This window comes from Lygodium microphyllum, chromosome 4 (assembly GCF_053477565.2).
Source record: "Lygodium microphyllum isolate KBCC chromosome 4, Lygodium_microphyllum_v1.1.10, whole genome shotgun sequence".
In the NCBI taxonomy this organism is placed as follows: Eukaryota; Viridiplantae; Streptophyta; class Polypodiopsida; order Schizaeales; family Lygodiaceae; genus Lygodium; species Lygodium microphyllum.
This window is the reverse complement of record NC_141138.1, coordinates 71,629,958-71,648,537: the sequence shown is the minus strand read 5'-3', so window position 1 is coordinate 71,648,537 and position 18,580 is coordinate 71,629,958.

The following is an 18,580-nucleotide window of genomic DNA, read 5'->3' as shown; positions in this document are numbered from 1 at the left end:
CTCAGGAAAAAAGGGTACCAAATCCCAAGTCTTATTGGCTTCTAATGCAACCATCTCCTCGTCCATTGCTACATCCCAATGAACACGGCCAACACTATTCTCAAAACAAGTGGGCTCAACATCATCAACTAAGTACCTTTACCACATGAGGCTGTGTCTTCCATGGGGCATCTGTTTTGATAGTGTGGTCCCTCGCATTTGAAACATCTAATCCCTAGGTTGGGCCTAGGGATCTCCACCATGTCATATTTAATCCCGTGGGCCCATATGATCCACTTGGGGTTGGCTTGTAGTGGTTATTCCCCCATCAGTCAACCGCTCCTCTTGGTACTAGGCAGATTGTGATACAACTAGGGTTATGCTTGAGGTTTGGCTCTGCATCTCTGTGAATGGGACTCTAGGAGCATTGGGTCTCGAGATCCATGAATTGTTGTCGAGGTTGGTGTTGAATGTCCATGCAGTTTAGTGTCAATGTCCATGTTGGGTAGTTACAGCATGAATTGTGTATACTTGCTAACATACTCCTTCATCTTCCCTTACGTTTCCTTGAGGTTTCTCCATTCATCTCTAACTTTGAATTCCTCCATCTTTGGAATGAAGTAATCTTTGAGTTCCTTTTGGAGTTCTTCCCATGAAAAGATAGTGTGTCCTTACTCTTGTTCCAACAGTAGGTACCAACTAGCAGTGTCCTCCTCTAAGTAGATTGCTGCCACCTCTCCCTTCCTATCTTCGGTGATCCTAGCATACTTCAAATATCTATCCACTTTTGCAATCCATTTCTTCAGGACCAACCCACCCCTCTCTCCTTTGTACTTGGCAGGTTGGGGAAGCTTGAATTTTCCGTGATCATCTTCTGAACTGTCGCTCTCCTCCTGTTCTCTATGGTTATGTCTTTTGTCCTTTTTACTTTCGGCTTCCACTACCTTCTCCTGGTCTTTTCTTGTATCTTTTTCCCTCCTAGAAGTCTCTTCTCTCCCTAATCTATCCATCTCCTCTTGTAGCTTTTACCTTCTTTCCTCTTCTTATTGTTGTAACACCCACTCTCTATAGCCTTGCTCCACTTCTAATTGTCTTTTCCTTTCCTCTTCCTCCACATGCATCTGCATGTTCCTCCAAATTGGTTCCAGCATGCTTGACATGCCTTCCAATTGCCTCTCCAGTTCAGCTAACTTCTCCTCTTGGGCTACTCTCCACTCTTTCCCTTTTCTCTTCTTCCTCTCTTCCATTATTGGGATGGGTGCATTCTCTCTGTCATCCTCCATGTGGTCGTTGGGAGCCACGCCTCAACTTTTGGCGTTGTCGGCGTGGGAAAGACATGTTTAGCCTTCGAGTGGTGGTTGTGTCGTAGGGAAGCCGCATCATGTCTTCAGATGGTGGATGGTGTGGAGGTCACTACGTCGGGGGTCATCGCAACAGAGGTTGATGCGATGTGGGGCATCGTGATGTGAGGGGACATCACGTAGGTCATTTCGGGCTGGTTGTCTTTGGGGCATGGGATCAGAGAGAGAGCATCAATGTTGATGCTTAGATCAAGTGCTCACCATGTCGGCTTAGGGAGGTGATAGTCGTAGGAGGCCCCCAATCCAAAGTCCTCGAACTATTCACGAATAAGAATAAAGGACTAAATTTGATTATTATTTTTTGTTAAAGGCCATTTTGCCTATCAAAATAAGGCTTTTCCAAAATGCCCTATCAAAATACAAGTCAAAGATCAAAACTTGCCTATCATCACAACATGCCTAGTTGAAATGCCCCTGTCATTTGATATGTCAGCATTTACAAGTTACCTTTCATTTTTACTAGTTGTTATACTGATATGATGTATTATATAGCAAGTCAAGAATCGGTGACTCTTGAGTACCTAGCAAGTCCCATGCAAGTTTTGAACTACTAACTAGGTTAGTGGCTTCGTAAGTTGGAAGATTCTTAATATTACAATATTTCATTTACCTTATCTAAAACTAAAACCTAGGATTTGAGAATCAATGGCCCAAAATCAATCTAAGTTTTTAATGTGGTCAAGATTCAAGAAATAGTGTGATTCACAAACTTCAAAGAAGGTGCACTATACTCTCATCTCCAGTCAACATCATAGTCTGTAGTCAGCCACTGTTGAAGCTTCAAGTTCAAACTCTACCATGCTCTAGTTATTAGTCTTCATCCAATAGACTAAGGCTAAGCAATGGTACAATGTACTTGAACTAGGCAACTGAAGTGTAAGGCTTAAGCAAGTCTATGCTTGAGGCTGCAACTCGCAAGACACCAATTGGCATTGTGCAGTTTTGTGTAGGGCTTGGTAGTTTGGGTTGACTCTGGAGTGGACAGGTACTAGGGCAACAACATATGTTTTGAGCCACTTAACTGTAGGTGGATATAGGCCCACCATACCCGAACAAGGCATCTAGATTTTATGGACTCTAGATTTTGTAGTATGAGGCTCGATCCACGTAGCGACCTGGTGGCAAGTGGCTATTAGATGGTAGGCTCAAGGCTATAGCTACGAGCTGTAGCTTAGGAAACAGAGCAAGTGATGTGCAAATTGTAGTCACTTAGTGAGTCATCAAAGTGAGTTGTGAGATGAGTGTCGAGGAAGGAAACCCACTGCCTAGTGTGCCTGCTATACAGCCCACTTCACCAATATCAAGTGGTAGTTGTGGGCCTCTAGGCTCTCAGAACTTGATGGAGGGTGAGGGAGGTGAAGTAGCAAGCCTACTCAACACCAGTCTAAGGTGACTGCAATATGCAGAGGCTCAAGTGTCCATTGACTACTACCAAGGAGACTTAAGAGTTGAGTGAAGGCCTCTTCAACCAAACAGGTACCTGTAGAGACCAAGCTATTACTAGTGATACAATGAATTTTTCTATTTTATCAATTGATTGATTTGGTCTAGGAGTGTAAGGTTGAATTATGATTCATAATATCTATTAGCTATTAGGCTTTAGCATTCTGTAGGTTAGCATGGAGTACTCACCAAAGTAAGATTTAAGAAGATGTGAGGGTGAGGCTTTGTTAATCGTTAAAATTGGAAGAAATACGAGTCTTTTAGAGCCCAAAGTATGACCCAAAACCATATTTCAAACTAATGCACTTAAAAAAATCAAATGTACAGGGCAATGAATTTTCACTCATCTCTGAAGTAAGAAATTATATGTAGAGTAGTTATTCTCATAAAGTTTCCTTTGTTACGAGTGCCAATAAGGGCATACTATAATGATGGTTAGGGGAGTCTAGCTTGTATTTAAGGGGAAATTTTTTTGGTTAACTAGCATGTTGCAGTTTCTTTTAATACACTTGAAAAGAAACAAAAGACTTGTCGCTTGTAGGTTCCTTTAATCAACTTAAAAATAGTAAATGAGATAGAAATTATCCCTTTCATTAAGGATTTGTTTTGGGATTCTCATTCTAACTTCATGCATGTCCTTATAAGGAGCCATACCTTTGCCAAGATAAGTGATTGGTGCATGCACGTCATCGAAAGAGAGTTTATTGTGGGAAAACAATGTAGTCTTTAATCCATTGGAGATGATCTTTTGGACTTTTGAACCATATGCAAACATGCACACTAATTTTCCTACTCTAAAAAGTATATAGAGAATGGACAATATGAAGCTAAACCAAAAATTTAGATTCATGCCAACAATACAAAAGTAGGTGTGATGTGCCCTTGGGCCTATAATCTATTTGCTCTTTGCAATATATTGAAATGCAACCAAGTGGTTACCTTGACCATAATTTGTGCATCCTATTAATCGTGCTTAGCATGCAATAATTGAAACATAAAGTTATACTCAAAGTATAATATACATTATGATTAAATCTACCAACGATGCTTAATATGCAATACTTGAAACATAATCCTATACTCAATGTATAGTATGCATTATGATTCAATCTTTGATGGATGTAAGCATCCTTGATAGTTATTGTGTGACAATATATACTATTGGAGATTGAATGGGAGGCTTGGGACTTGCAAATATCTATCCAATTCACCAATATATATTGACTTGAGCTTTTAGCCTTTAGGTACACATTGACAAACTCCTTCTGTTGTTTCACATAACAACCTTTCAGAAGCATACATATTATAATAATAACATAAAGTATATTACTTTATGTTATCTTTTTATGTATTGTAGGTAGCTAGACCATGGATCCATCCAAATCTCAAAAGGGCTTGGAAAGAAAAAGAAAGGCTTATCCTTCTATACCCTCTCTTTCATCAAGAAGCCAAAGTGCTTGTGGAAGGTCAAGGGGTTTGATATCAAGAGATGCCAATGAAACTATGGGTCAAATGTCAGCACTAAATGTAAATGTTTCTAGAATTCAAGAGGGAATGACTTCAATAGTGTCAAATGCTATAGAAAATGTAAATGTGAATGCGGAAAATGCAACAAAGAGTTCTTTCAATGTTGATGCTTCTATTAAAAATGTGAAACTCAAATGGCAGCATCAATGCCCTCTTTTGCATCCATGGGCATACATATGTAAAACCCTATGTAATGAGGAAAGAGTGAAATGCAAATGGTGTCAAGATTCCATCAAAGTAAATATCTATACACAAGGAGGCTCTCAAAGCATCCAATTATCAGCATTGAATTATCATGCTAAGACTTCTTATCACATTAGTACAGTACATGCTCATAATGCCAAGGCAAAGATTGGCAGTGATGGCAAAGAACCTATGAACCATGGATTGGATACCATAGTCCATAGTGAACGAAAGCATATGATATCATGCATGAAACTAGTATATTTTTGTGTACTGGTGAGGACATACCGTTGGGAAAATATCCACAACTATGCAACTTGCAAAGGGAGCTTTGTACTCCAAATATGCCAACATCATCAGATGAGTACAGATCCTATGTAAATCCAATTTGAGGAAGGAAAATGATGTTAGCTATGAGGGACCATGTATGAAAGCAAATGTATGTAGAGATGCGTGCTAGTCCTTTCTTTTCACTGCTTATTGATGAGAGCACTGACCACACTATGGAAAAGCATCCAATTATCTATGTTTCATATATCAATGATGGAGGTAGAGGACATGCAAATTGTAGATTTGTGAGGTTGTTTCTAGTGGTGGATAATGGAACATCTAAGGCCATGTATGATGCGATACGTGCATTTTTCTTGAAAAGTGGTTTAGACATGCAAAACTTAGTTGCTATTGCAATTGATGGAGCTTCGACTATGATAGGGCATAGGACACGACTTGTGGCCCTTTCAAGTATCATTGCCACATGTCATGGGAATTCATTATATTGCCCATCGACAAGCACTTGCATCATCAAAAGATGGATTTGTGACACATCCACATATATTTGCCTTTGTGGATAAGGTTGCAAGCAAACTATATTCATGGCTAGGAAGATCAACAAGCCATCATATGGAACTTTGGAAAATAATGCATGAGTACGACATTATGGACATGAAAATGTCACAAATGCATGCAGTTTGGTGGCTCACTCTTAAGGGGCAAGGTGATGTAAAGGTTTGTTCAGATTATGCATGCTATTCTTGAGCAGTGGAAAAGACATGAGAGAAAAGGTATAAATATGCTACAATGTCTATGGTGCAATTCATCATACACCTTTTAGTAGATGTACTTGGAATGTTGAACAAACCCAACTCTAAATTTCAAAGGCAAGAGATGGATGTAACAATGATTAGTGCCCTTATTGATCTAACATTTGAGAAGCTCAATAAGAGATATATCACATGCGATGATGACCAATTTGGTATTGGTTCAAAGCATCTCTCGGCATTCTTGAATAAGACAAAAAATGGAAATTCGGTTTTTGTAGATGCTAATGGTATATCACATATGCATGCATTGAAATATGTTGCAATCCCAAAAGTGTCAAAAAAGAAGAAAAAAGGAGCTAAGAATACAAGTGATTCAGAAAAAGAAGATGAGGAGTTGGACTTAAATACAATTCCTGGAGGTGATGGAAATGAGATAGGTTCTCTTTCAAAATGCATTGGTGTTGCACGAGCATATGTGCAAAATGTTTTGAATGCTGACTAGTAGATTTGAGGATGTACCAAATTTCAATGCATTCAAGATATTTAATCCTTCTTCATATCCCATGGATGATATTTATCAAGACAAAAGGAGCCAAGAATGGCTGGAAAGAGTAATCAACAAACTTAATGTTGGTAGTCAAATGGTTGATATTTGAAGATGTATGAATGAGTGAGAGGATTTTGTTGGGGTGCTATATCGTGTCGTAAGAAATAGGGGCATGTACGATGCTTGGGAGTTTTGTAGTAGCACAAAGACTTAGTGAGATTTATAGCTAGGATGATGCGTTTATGGCAAACATGCATAATCATTCTAGCAAGTATAGCCTCTTGTGAGCGAGGGTTTTCTAGACAAAATCTTATAAAAAGTAATTTGAGATCCAGCTTATGACTTGACACATTGGATGCATTGATGCTATTATCCATTGACGCATGTGATAGCTCCCAAATCGATTGGAAAGATATTTGGGATATTTGGATGGATACAAAGAATAGAAGGGCAATGCCATTAGAATGATTAGATGGTTGTATCTTCTTGCTACTTGTGATGGCAATTTCATGGGGAGTTTTAAATTATTTATTTTATGATGAATGGGAATCTATGTGTGCATGATGGATTGTGGCTTATGTTGGGTTGTTACATTTTGAATCTATTTTCCTATTATAGATTGTAGCTTTTTGAATGTATCTTCTTATGATGGAGTGTTGCTAGGTAGCGAAAACTTATTTGTCATATGCAAAGTGGATTGAACATTGATTTTAGATACTATGAGCATTTAAATTTAAAGTTTTAAAACCTTAATTAGAGACTTTTATATGTCACCTACCATTCACATTTTTTGCCTGTCATTTGACTAATAAATTTATTTATATCACCTCTCATGTGAGAAGGAATTTTTAAAATTTGCCTATCATTAAAAAATCTAAGCGACCCATCAAATTTAGGCCCTGATTATAGCCTCCTGGCAATGTTATATGACCAGCCTCCTTCCTCCATTCTCTCTCTCTCTCTCTCACACACACACACACACACACACTCTCTCTCTCTCTCTCACATCATATATTTGTTTTCTACTCGATGTTGAGTCTTGACCTAGCTAGACTCGAGCGCTTATGTTGACCTAGCATATGTTCCATATTGACCCGACTTAAGATTCAATACTTAATAACCCGCGTGGTCTTTTTCCGTGCTTGTGACTCGTGAGTCGCAAGCTCCCGCACCCTCTGCTGAAATTCTCAGACTCACCAAGTAAGGTGGTTCACATAGAACTTTTGCCTTCCATTACCATAGTGCTTAGTTTTCCCATCATGGTGAGGAGTGTGCACAACTGCCTCCTATGACGACATGGATATTGGTCTTGAGTTGAAGCCTCTTTGGAGTTTTTCTAAGGTACTTCAAAATATTAGTAGGTAGTCCTTGAAAAAAATGAATTTCCTACTTTCTAATGAAATCTTTACATTTTTCCCACCTCAAATATTTGTGTGGCATAGCTTTCAATAAATCTTTATATGCTTAACACTTCCCAACTCCAACTTCAGCCCATCTCCCTTGTTATGAAGGCCACCTTGAGGGGTGTACTAAAAATATAGACGATCTTTAACATTCTTATTGTTCTATAAAATGTAACTTATAACATTCTATTATATTGAGAGTATGCACATGTGCTTATAGACATGTTACTTATACAAGTGGTGGTGTTGGTAGATCCCTCACATTCCAAGACCCCTACTTTGTAAACTAAAGTAAAGACAATAATGTAGATTGTGTGTATGTGTATGCTTTTGTAAGTAGTTTGACACAAACACACACACACGCACACAAAGAAAGAGAGAGAGAGAGAGAGAGAGAGACAAATCGTTGACTTGTAAGTTAGTATTTTAATATTCCATTAACATCTTGATACTTGAAAACTAGGCACATTGATAATTGAACTAAGATTCAAGCATGTCTTTCTACATGGAGACCAATTGAATGGGCATCATCATGATAAGGAATGAAAGATGAGATAAAGACCCTTGCGTTATTGCTTTCTCGAATGTGGCCATGCTAATCAATTGAATGGAACTTTAACCATGTGGCCTAGTGCTCTTGATTATTGTTTCACTAGCATCAACAGAACCTCTTATGATCACAAAGTTTGTTGTGACTAAGTATACGAGAGAGTCCTTAAAGAACAAACTCCACCTTGGTAAATCCACAACAAAACAAACTAAGAAATCTTCACAATAGCAAGGATATGAATGATGAACCAATCATCACAAGTTGAGTAATTCACAAATACATTATTTTTTAATGTTATGCATGCATTTTGAAAATAAAGTGACCCATTATACAATCAAATCCATCACAAGTTGAGTAATTCATGAATACACACTACCTTTTTTATGTTATGCTTGCATTTTGAAAATAAAGTTACTCCTTATACATCAAATATATGTTTTGTAGCCAACAACTATGACAAGCCTTGGTTATATGTTACCTTTCCTTTCAAAACTTTAAGGGACTTATTGAAATTGAACATAAAAAAGCTACTAATGTTTTATCACCAAGCATTAGGAGCACAAGTAAAAGGCAAATGGGCATTTCCACATTATAGAAGCACAAACATAGGATAGAAAGGTATAAAATGAAGTCAACAATACTTTACCTACAAGTAAAAGCTTAACCTTGCATGGCATAATACTTTAGCACAAAAAAAGAAAACACTATTGCACTTAGGTATTACATCATGCATTTTTGTTTTCAAACATTTTGTGGCACACATTCTTAAGTTGTGTGATAAGTGTTCCCTTGTGTTTTCATTAATTGGAGTTAATATTATGTTTTTATTGTATTTAGATATTATTATGTTCTTATAGTGTGTAGATAGTATTATGTTTTTATAATGTGTAGGTAGCACTATGTTTTTATAGTATTATGAACAAAAATATGTACATTGCCTTAAAGGTCACTTTTCTAACAATGTTGAATCCTTCAAAACTATGAGTACCACATCCCTAAGTTTTAATTATTTGTTGGCGACGAACACCAACAATGTTCTGAAGAAAATGTGGTAATTCCACTGCTTCCAAATTCAAGCAATAACTCCTCTTATCACATTTCAAGTTTTGATTGTTTCTTAATAAAGTTTCCCTCTCTCTCCAAAGAGGATTAATTTAATATCTATTATGTCATAAAATCCTACTTTTTTAACCCACTACTTAACTTGCTTCTTGATTCACTTCACTTCTCTACAATTCCATGATAAGTGTGATGCGTTCATCTCTTATCTTTAAACCAACATTATCTTCCCAAGTCTTTTTTTGTGGAAGTTTACTTTCTAGAGCATTATATTTAGCTTGAAGGAGGGAGTGGCTCTCTAATGTATTATGTTTAGCTTGAATGATGGAGTAGCTCTCTAGAGCATTATGTTTAGCTTTCGAAGGAGGGAGTGGCTCTCCACACCCTCCTTGAACTTGCCTCTTGATTGACTTCACTTCTCTACATGTCCATGAATAGTGTGGTATGTTAACCTCTTCTATTTTGCAAAATGCACACATGGGGGACACCCCCATTGTCTTCTCAAGTCTTTCTTTTGTGAAAGTTTACTCTCTAGAGCATTATGTTTAGCTTGAAAGAGGGAGTGGCTCTCCAAATCATTATGTTTAGCTTGAAGGAGGAAGTAGTTCTCCTTAGCATTATGTTTAGCTTTGAAGGAGGGAGCAACCCTCCACACCGGTGTACTTCTTCTTTTCAAACTCCTCATCTTAGAGTGTTGGAACCACTTTCTCCAATACACCATCACTTAGCCTATGTGACTTGGATCCTTTCTATAATAGTCTCTTCTTCTTTTGCATTTCCATAATTGGACTCATATTGGGAAGTTCATGTATATTGCTATGTTGCTAGTATCCACCACTATTGTAGTGGACTAATTTGATTGCTTCTTAGTTAATAACTTATAAAAAGCTTTAATTCCTCTCCCTTAAATAGAACACTATCTTTATTTGCTCAATGTTAGTGTCCTCCAAGTGGCCAGGGTTTTGTATGGCCCTCCATCTCAAGTTTCCCTTCATAATATTGCTCTTTAATGATTTAAGGTTTTCATCTAGTAGTCTAGTAGTCTACAAGAAGGATCCAAGGTATGCTTGAAGGATTGTATGACTTGCAGGAATGAGGAATCTCCTCTCTAGTCTTGCATTCCTATTCATTTGGCATTGTTCCCTTCATTCCTCCTTACCATGATTAATAGCCAAGAGATAGATCTCCATCCTCTTTATCCAACCTCATGTTTTAAAAGAAGGCTACTAGCTCCTTCTCTAAGGCTTCTCAAGTTTATGCATAGAAATTAAAAACTATGGCTAAGAATATAAAGAGAATGTTAGGGCTGCCCTAAACTACAAAATGCATCAATAGGATTGAGTGCTTGTACATTCCTTGCCTTTGTTTTATCCTTCACCTTGATTTCCATCCATTTAGCTCCCTATTGCATAGTAGCTCCTTCTTCCTTCGGGATTTGAGGTACCTAAATATTTGATTAGGCTTAATGACATTGAATCCCAATTATATGAGGCAGGGCTCTAGGCTCTCCATATATCAAGGATATTAGCTTGGCTTTCTTTGATGTTTATCATCAGGCTAAATAGGGATAAAAATTGATTGTAAAGCTCCATCAAAATGTCTTCCTACTATACTTGTATGCATATCCCACTGAGCTAGCACGAATTATAGAAGATGCCTAAATACATGAAGAAATATATTTTTCTTGCAATACAAAGTTGGTTGCTATGACATGACTTAAAGAAGAAAAGGTATGCTTCACTATTAACATTTTATCAATGTACCATTTTATATTGATCATCTATAATTTTCAGTGCTTATCCACTTCCATGTGTAGCTTGCATGCATCTATTATTTACATAATATCATGAAAATGAACGTAAGCATGGAGTGAGTTTTTCACCATGTGCACTCGACTTTCTTTGCTTTGTTCGGTGGGTAGATTGAATTCCAAGGTTTCTGTCAAATTTCTATGGCACTTGGCCAATTTGCACTAACAAGAATGTCTTTCTAGTGCACTTGTAATCATGTCTCAATGAGCTAGCATGAATTGTAGAAGACGCAATGTTTGAAAAAATAATTTGTTCTTACAATATGAAGGTCTCTTTGAAGTTTCCATGGCATAACTTAAAGAAGGTAGGGTGTGCTTCTATCTTAATATCTTATCTTTGTACGGTTTTATATTGTTGTTTATAATTTTAATCACTTATCTTCTTCCATGTATAGCTTGCATGTAGCTATTATTTACATCATATCTTAAAAATGAACATATATCTTATATGCATCTTTAGTTTCTACTTTGCACCTTTCATTCGACATGTGATTGAGAAGGTGGCAAATAATAGTGGGTGTGTACCCCTAGATGGCGGTTGTGGTCGTTTAGGCCTCCATTGAAGCTTTGGCTCATGGGCCTTAGCTTTGACTTCAGTGATTTGCTAGTTCTTGAGGCTTAGTGGGTTATGTTGATGGAGCACTATCCCCCTCCTTAGACTTGGTGGCAAGGTTCTCTATCAGTGGCTTTGCAGACTTAGAAGGAGCCACGCAGCCCTTGCTGAAAGTTGTATCTATGCAGACGTTGCGTGTGGCTAGGTGGATATGCTGCGACTCATAGTTGACATTACAATGAGCTTACTTTTTAAAGGTTCATTCTAACAGTGTTTCCGTGCCTGCATTTGTAGTATTGACCAACACGTACAAGATGATCAACATGCTTTCAGACTTGATAGAAACCGCACCCTTGCACTCTCCAAAGAGTGCATATGATCGGGTCCCATACGAGCTGAGTTTAGTGTTAGTGGGTTGTAACTGCGGTTTGCCAATTTGGGTCTAATTATCATGATTTAAGACATTAAAGTCAGATCCCTCATCAATCCACGCATTGAGGGTATGTATGCTTGGTAGTGACCGATATGCTTAGGTAGGCTAGTTCTACAGGTTCCTCATCCTCATCGTCCATGTCAGTTATGGTGGCTATAGCATTGGAGGCTCATGCAGTGGGTGTGTGGGAGGGTAGTCCTTATTTATATGGCTGAAGCCTATGCCCTCACCTTCCAGGGTTTTGAGTTTCACGTTGCCAGTTCTGATGATGGCTCAAACTCTGAAAGGTCTTAACCCCATAAACTTCATTTTCTATTTATGTCCCTTAAATGAGTATTGTAGTACTAAGTTTCCTTGTTCAAAGTCTCGCTACTTAACACGCTTGTCAAACTAGCTTTTGCATCTTGTCTTCTCGCATATTAGCACATGGGTGGCTAGAAGCTAAGTTTCCCCAATAAGCGTTCGATCTCAACCAAGTGTTCTGTGCATGCCTCCTTCCCATCCCATCTCTCTTGAAGGGCTATCCTCATGCTAGGAACAAACAACTCTAAGGGTAGAACTTCCTCAGTTCCATAGGTCAACCTAAAGGGAGTCTGACCCATAGCCATTTTATAAGCCATGCAGTAGGCCCATAAGGCAGCCATCAACTTGTTATCCCAATCACTGCTCGAAGTAGAGACTACCTTGGTTAGGATGTTCACCTAGATTTTATTTGTGGATTTAGCTTGGCCATTTGTCTGAGGGTAATAAAGCAAAGATTTCCTATGAATGATTAGGAAGGTGGATAGGAGATGAGCTATCACTTCATTAATGAAGTGTGTGCCTTGGTCACTAACAAGTTCAATGGGGCAGCTGAATCATGATATCACTTGCTTCCATAAGAACTTGGCAATGGTCTTAGCGTCATTTTTTCTCGTACCTTGTGCTTCTACCCATTTCATTAGATAATATGTGGTGACAATGATGTACTTAGCTTTTGAATATTGTGTCATGGGACTAATGGGTCCAATGAAGTCAATCCCCTATTTCTCAAAGAGTTGTGTGTAATGATTGGGGTTAGCTCCATGTGATCCTTACGAATAGGGACCTTAGTCCATTGGCACTCATCACAATGCTTTACGAATCGTGTTGTATCTCGAAAAAGAGTAGAACACCACAGCTAGGATTATAGCACCTTGTAGAGGTTGTTGTTTCTCCACTCAAGAGTCCTCCTACAATTCCACCGTGTGCCTCTGTGAGTATGTCATGTATTTCATGCTCATACACGTATCTCCGCAACACCATGTCATGCCGCCCCAACCTATAGAGTTGGCCTGCTATCAACTAATAGGGTTGGATCTTTAGGATGAGTCGCCTAAGTCAGGGGGGTTTTCTATTGTTCATTCAGGTAGTTCGTCTCAAGAACTTGAACTATGTCATCTACCCAATACGTCATTATGTCCGCTCTAAATAAATCTCTTTCGTTGGATAAGCTAAATAGATGTGCATTGGGTAGTTCGTCTACAATGTCTTGTCCAACAGCTTCTCCTATGGGGATGCAAGACATATGGTCAGCCATATAGTGCCTACCCTTTGCATACCACCACAGAGAAGTCAAATTCTAAAAGCAGAAGGAGCCATCGAGTGATGTGTCCTATGCATACATCGGCTGCTTCAGCTCTAGATTCGGCAAGCACTCTCTCGCACTCTGCGACCGCCAAGCACTCCGTTGATTGCCTGATTCTTTCAAAGTTGTTTACTTCCCAAGCGTTGGCCCTTTCATCCACCTTTCTTCTTTCCTCTTCCATCGCACTTGCCAGTGTGGTCACCATCTATTGCTGTTCGTTCATTAAAGCCCAAAGTTGGTGCCACTCCCTGGACTTTCAAGCCAGCTCTTCTTCGACGATTTCTTTCGCTTGAGTTGCGATACTGAATTTGTGCTCTGCCTCATCAATTAGTTCTGATCTTTCCTATGCTAGCTGCTCTTGGCTCTAGATCTCTGAAAGGTGCAGTCTTCGTTGCATGAAGGCCATGGCCATGAGGGCCTTTGTGTCTTCCTTTTGGCAACTTCCAACGCACCTTCCAATTGTTGTACCTCCTATTGTTGTTCTTGCGCTTCCATTGCAAGGGTTGCGGGCCGGTCTCGTGCTAGGAATTCTATCTCTCTCTCTAGCCTATTTTGTTCCTCGAGCTCATACTGAAGCTTTGCCATGGCATCCCCCTGCCCCTGGCTCGGTTCACCTTCTTGAGTTCCCAATAGCCTATACCCCTCCAGTCTGGTTGTTCTCTGCTCTAGGTCAGCATACTGCTGCACTAGCAACTTTAAGCTCCGTTGCTTGGCCACCAGGCTTTGTTCTTCGTCCTCCAGCCTCTATCGTAGGCGGTTTTCATTGTCCTGGGCCTCCTTCTTTTTTCCCTCCAGCTGGTCTTGTAGCACCTTGACCTCCCTTCGCCGGTTAGCCTCTTGCTTTGAAATTTCGAGCTTCAGGGCCACCACTGAGGTTTCCCTTTCCTTTTCTAGCTCAGTAGGGCCACCTTCTTTTTCTCCTTTGCCGACTCCAGCTGTGCTAGGAGCTCGGCCATGTAGGCGTTGTAGTCTGCTCCCAACGACAGGGCGATGGGAGCTGTGGTGGTTGATGCTTCGAGTTTTTGTCGTTTAGGGTCTTTCCTGGATTCAGCATTAGCGCGATGGCAGATCTTTTTGCTCCAGGTTCTAGGACAATCTCTACCACCTTACTGATGAGCATTTGTATCATGCTCATCAGTTGGGCGGTGTCTAGAGAAGGCGTGGGTTGTGGGGCATTTGGGGTGTCTATTAGCGTCTGCACGAGGGAGAGAGGCAGGGGGTGTAACAGCGACTTTCCCTTGTGAGAGCGGAATTTTGGGGCCGGAAAGTGGTTAAAAATAGCTAAAAATTATGAATATCAAGGGAAAAATATTCACCGTCAAAGGCGGCGGCTCGATCTAGGATGATTTTAAGCACCAAAGTGCTTTAAAGGTGCCCGAGCGACACTTGTTGATTTTTCATAATTTTTCAGACAGTCGTGCGGGTTGACACGAGCTACTGGCCAATGCAGGATGCTAAGCCGGACGCCCAAGATTTTTCAGAACTCAATTCCGAGTCCGGACGGGGAAATGGCCGAGGAAACGGTCAAGATGCGAAGAGCTGGACATTAGAGTGGCCAAAGTGGGCATGACCTTTGGGAGCCCAATTTGAAAATACCACATGAAAAGTTAGAAGCAAATCATGGAGAGAGAGAGGAGGAGAAGATGGCGCCTGCATCACGCCGAAAAAAGCGCCATATGGATGGAGATGCCTCATGCAGCCTGCAAACAACCTACCCAACAGACATTGGCCCTTGCTTCCCTCCTGAATGCTGACTCTATTGCCATCCTTTGCTCCTCAATTGATGGCCTGAATGCTGAGATAGAAATCTAGTCTTTCTCTCTCCTCCCTCTCTCTCTTCTAAAGGCAAGTTCATGTGGGAAGAGGAAGGAAGAAGAAAGAATGGTGGAGGCTTGTCCGGCATGGATCGAATTGCTCCACGGGCTGGAAATGGTGACTTGTGATCGTTATGAGCATGAAGTGCTGCTGATTTTCAGATTTGCAGCCATGGACATGAAACCCAAAACACACAAATAAGCGGTAATTCAAATTTTTCAAAGGAAATTTGAGATTTCATGGCTTTTGATTGATAAAATGTTGTTCATGTGGGCTAAAAATTGTTTATGCTGCTGTTTTCCATGAGTACTTGTTGATCATAATCAGAAAATCAGAAAAATATGCATCTTGTGGCTCAAAATAATACACTCAAACACGTAAAATATGGAAAATCAAGGGAAAATGATGTTTTTGGGCATAAAAATGGAAAAATGAATAGGAACACCAACTAAATTTTCATTTTTGCTGCAAGAAGGAACTAAGGCCACAGCCCATAACCTATTTTGAATTTTTTGTAATTAAATAATGCAGAAAATAAGGGAAAATACAAGGAAAATAGAGAAAAATCACTAAAAATAGGGGAAAAATGCATTTTGGGTGCGGAAAATTAATGAAAATTAAGAACAATGTTTGTGAATGTTTGTGGGGACTGAAGCATGAGGATTTTCCTCAGTTCATCCCCACCTTCTTGTTCTAGTGTGTTTTTTCTACTCTTTACACATAAAATGATGGCAAAATGCCCTATAAATCTATACAACAATACAACATTTGATCGATGGGAGGGTAGAGTGGTTAAAATGTGTCTAAATGTGGAGTCAAATGATGAAAAGATTGCTGGCTTTTGTTTGCATGCCATATAGGTCGGTGAATAATTATAAAATAAGGGCCTAGTAGCACGAGGGTTTCCTTGGTGCTAGGTTCGTGCAACGCCGCATAAGAACGGTAGTTGACAATCATTGAAAGGATGTTTTGCACATGTGCACAATATTGATTTCATAACTGTTTGAGCACTTAGCATCCACAATATGCATAAATCATGGAAATATTTAAAGGTATCAGAAATCCTGGATGCACAGCAATTGTTTTCATTAGGACCTTGACCCACGTTGAGTGAGAGACAGGACACCCTAAGCCATAGGCTAGTCGCGGGGTCTAGGGGAAACAGAAGTAAGGACAATGGTACATTCCTGTATACGATTAAATGGTACCTTGAGTGGATTTTGTGCGACATGTTTATATGTTGAGCGACGCATCAAGGGGCCAATCCCCAAGGTCTAGGAGAGTTGGAGAGGGGTGGCGGCACTCATTCATTGGAGGATCCCCTACGTTTGTGCTTCGTTCCATTAGGCAATGTGTAAGGGACTCCCTCTGAGGAGTAGTGGGTGAGAGAAGAGTGGACTACAAATGACGTAATACAAATGCAAGATATTTAGGAAGGCAATGTATGTGTCATCAACGCTCCTGGCTGCGAGGCCGTGGGGTTGTTGAGCGCGTGTGATAGAGGTCCGGCTAGTGCACGAGCCAGTGCCGGCCCATTCTAGGTTCCATCAGTGGTGCGTCTGGCGGGAGCCGCTTAAAAGTGGCGGTCCTCGAATCCTGGTTGTCTAGGAACCAACTAGCAGTTTATGCCAAAGGATACTGTGATTGATCCATTATTTAGCAATAAGCATCGTCTAGCAGAAATCCAAAAGCAAGAGAGAGACGAAAGAGCTAGGCGACGTGCTGAAATTTTTAGGAGATATTCCCCTAAGCGTAGCGGTGCTGAACCCTTACGAGGGAGTGGATCTAGTGGTCTTGGGGCCACAAGCAGTAAGTTAGGAGAAGGTGGAAGCTCTAGTGCTTCCCTTTCTTCCATAAGCCAGTCTACATCAAGTGCGGGAGGTGTAACCCCACCGTCCCCTATTCCTAGCGCAAATCCAATCCTTGTCATGGCGTAGCCTATTGCAATTCCAGCAGGAACGACGGATTTGCTGGCTCTAGGTTACCCGCTACCCATTTTTAATGGGCTAGTTGAGGAAGATGCGGAACTCCACATTAGGGAGTTTCAAAAGCTGATGTTTAACTGTCGCATTCAAGAAGAAGGACATTTAATGATGTTCTTCAACATGACTCTCAAAGGAAGAGCCGCTATATGGTATCATGGTTTAGAGGAACCATATTGAATATTGATTCATTTTATGGAGCTTTTCGAAGGGAGTTTGCCCCTGAAAGGGGTGGGCAATATTGGTTGCGTGTACTCAACGTGACCCGCCAAGAACCACATGAGGATATTCGTGCTTATGCGAAGAAAATAAAAGAGGTTTTCCATAAGTTGGACACCTCTATTCCTATCCCCGCAGCTGCCCAATTGCAATATTTCCTACATGGTTTGGACTTTAATATCCAATTGCAGTTGAGTAGTGTCCCCTTGGGGGATATAGATACTACCATTACATGAGCACAAGAGGTGGAATCCCGACTACAAGCAGCCTATGCTTCTCGAGGCAATTCGAATATGGGTTTAATATTGGGAAACAATATGGCAATGGCCAATGGCAGTAGTGGCCAAGGGATAGCGATGGCTAATCCTAATGGGAGAGGGAACATGATGCAGAATGTCCCTTTATTACCAGCTCCCCCTAGCATATCGATGCCTACGAGCAGTCAAATGGCTCCAAATGGTGGAGGCCAGGCAGTAAATTCTAATACCATGCGTGTGGCTCAACAACCAGTGCCTAATCGAATTGTTAGGCCGATGGAACGACATGGTAATGACCAAGGCTATGAGTCGAGTGCTTCCAATGTTCTTGGCGAGGTTAAGGACATGATGAAGCATTATACCGACATGATTACGGAGCAATATCGGCAAATAGCCGTTGATGTCAACTTCCTTAAAAAACAACAAAATTTGATAGGAAGTAGATACCCAGATGAGGGTGCACCTTCGAGGTTTAGTTGCAAATGGTGTGGTGGGCAGCACTATCCAAGAAATTGCCCAAATGTTAAGTGCGACATCTGTGGAAAATCCGGCCATTTAGCAGCTACTTGCTGGAGTAAGATCAGTTCCCTCCAGCGCAGTAGTCGGTAGCCAGGGCTTGTTAATCATCGTGCCCAAGGAAATGATTCCCAGCGAGAAGACGGGCCTAAACAAATACTTCAATGACCAAAGACTACAGTGGACGAGCTACCTAGTGGTAGTGGGGTTAGTTTGATTGAGGCTGTACGCGTTAATGATGCTGAAATCTCTAATCTGCGAGCTCTTCTTACAAGAGGTCAAAAGGGTAGAGAAGCC